The sequence below is a fragment of the Crocuta crocuta genome, unplaced genomic scaffold, assembly GCF_008692635.1.
Source record: "Crocuta crocuta isolate KB4526 unplaced genomic scaffold, BGI_CrCroc_1.0 scaffold1727, whole genome shotgun sequence".
NCBI classification, from domain to species: Eukaryota; Metazoa; Chordata; class Mammalia; order Carnivora; family Hyaenidae; genus Crocuta; species Crocuta crocuta.
In genome coordinates this window covers 267,810-270,373 of record NW_027531384.1, presented here as the reverse complement: position 1 = coordinate 270,373, position 2,564 = coordinate 267,810, and the positions used below count along the sequence as shown (strand labels likewise).

General features: G+C 39.6%; 1 pseudogene; it reads left to right on the top strand.

The window, feature by feature from the left end:
- The first annotated feature begins 902 nt into the window (after nucleotides 1-902).
- LOC144238176 (small ribosomal subunit protein uS5 pseudogene) lies at nucleotides 903-1,591 on the top strand (annotated as a pseudogene).
- Nucleotides 1,592-2,564: the final 973 nt, after the last annotated feature.

The window sequence follows — 2,564 nt, the reverse complement described above, 5'->3', positions numbered from 1 at the left end:
CTCAAAATTACTGTTTTTCAGAGAATGAAGAATCCTTCAATGATCTTGACCTTAGTGGGAGTAGAAAGGGGGAGGGCAATGAAGTTGAATCTATTGTAAATAAGATACTAACTGACAGATAAGGAAACTTAATTCAGCAGCAATATATGATAATGAGGAGCTTTAATAGTTTATTACTCTTTATAAATATTCTCTCCATCTCAGCTCTATGAAATGTGATTTGTAAATGTAAGAATAATTTGATTTGGATGTTCATTTAATTGATTCATCTGAATCCACACACAGGGAAATCAGTTGTTTTGTAACTATATGTCTATTTACCAATCTAGTCAATTTGAGTTGAGACCATGTGAAAGACAATACAACAGGGCATCTCTACAAACATTGTGATGCATAGTTTAATGCTAAATATGTTAGAGGCACATATGTAAAAATAATCCAAATGTATATTTTATAGCATGTATCTTTTTAACTGGCTAAAAATATAATTACATATACAAACAAGAAATAAATGTGAAAAAATATCATAGCCACCATGTTTAGGAAACTATAAGTGAGATAGGCATAAAATAATGTCATTAACTAGAACTCACAAATTTGCAAGTGCTTTTGACATGGCTTTTCTAAAAGTACTAATATAGTATTTAGATACTACCAGCTTTGTTTCTGTTTCTGTGTGCCAGTAACCAGGAGATGGAATGCTACAGGGTTATTGTTGGCAAAAGACCAGGTATTTCAGATGTCTGTACTCACTAGCAGGGCATGAGTTTTATGAGGATAAAGAGTCGAGAAATTAGTCTCTTCTTGAGAAAACACCAAATGTCCGATGATGCTGGTGCCCGGGGAAGCCACCTGGGCTTCAGCAGAGGCCTCAGCAGTGGCATCTGAGACCCCATCCAGCTATGGTCTGGAGCAAGGTTCCCCAAGGCAAGGTTCAGGACAAAGAGTGGATCCCCATCACCAAGCTGGGCGCCTGATCAAGGACATGAATATCAAATACCCTGGAGGAGATCTATCTCTTCTCCCTGCCGATCAAGGACTCTGAGATCATTGAGTTTTTCCTGGGAGAATCCCTCAAGAATGAGGTTTTGAAGATTATGCCCATGCAAAAGCAGACCCATGCTGGCCAGCAGACCAGGTTCAAGGTATTTGTTGCCATCAGAGATTACAAGGGACAGGTTGGTCTGGGTGTTAAGTGTTCCAAGAAGGTAGCCACTGCTATCCTTGGGGCCATTGTCCTGGCCAAGCTTTCCATCATCCCTGTGTAGTGAGGCTACTGGCAAGCCCCACACTGTCCCATACAAGGTGACCAGCCACTGTGGCTATGTGCTGGTGTACCTCATCACTGCCCCCAGAGGCACTGCCCAAGAAGCTACTGATGATGGCCGGAAATGACACCTGTTAAATCTCAGTCAGAGGCTTCATTGCCACTGGGAGTAACTTCACCAAGGCCACATTTCATGCCATTACCAAGACCTACAGTTATCTCACCTCCCACCTCTAGAAAGAGACTGTGTTCACCAAGTCTCCCAATGAAGAATTCACTGACCATCTTGTAAGGTCCCTGGTTCCAGCTGTGGCCACCACATAGTTTTATATGAGAAGAATAAAGTGAATCAAAGCCTGTTTAAAAAAAAATTGGGGAAATTATGACTCTGTGTTATATATATATATTATAATCATGTCGTAGTTACAATCATTTATCTATCACCAAGCATCTCATAATGCAGCTGTAATGTAAAAGAAGACAACTGGATTTAGAGTCAGAAGACTACACTGAAATAAAAGGCTAAGATTTACTAGCTGAGTAACCTTGAAAATTAATTAGGCTTCACTTTCTTCCACTGAAAATTATAGACGGTAATTCTTTTTTCATAGAATGTTTAATGGTAGTTTGAAGTTGAATAATATAAAGTTGCTGATATTCGACCATTTTTATCTACAAAAATGATAGTTTCATTTGGATCAACCTAATAGTAAGAGCTACACAAATCTTATAGGCACTTTGCTGTGTTCGACATGTTATAGTAGATTACAACAGTAACTTCAATTTTTTACCCCTCCCTGTATTTGGGCCCTTTGCAATAATCCATTTTTAGTGTCCTCCCATCACTAGTGGGTGGATCTACCCTGTCCCTTGAGTCTGGGCTCAACAACTTGACTTATTTTTGTCAAAGGAATGTTAGCATGGGTGAGTGAATGCAGAGGTTTAAAGTGAACTTTAGCAATGGGGCTTGTCCTCTCTTGCCATCTGAATATGTCCAGGATAGACCTCTAGAGAATAAGACACATGTAGACAGAGTTGAGGACATCCAGTCATTCCAGCCTAGGCCATCCTAGATCAACTGACATCCAGCCCACTCCCACACCTGTTCAGGAGACCAGGTATGATTAGTATAGCCAACCTTCAGCTATAAACTTTTAGTTGTAAACCCCAGAAGCACACCTATTATTGTGGCAATAACTAATGATTAAGATACAAATGATTCATTTCATTCACACAACAAATCTATAGGCACTATTATCATCCTCAGTGGACAAAAGAAGATGCTGTGACCCAGAGA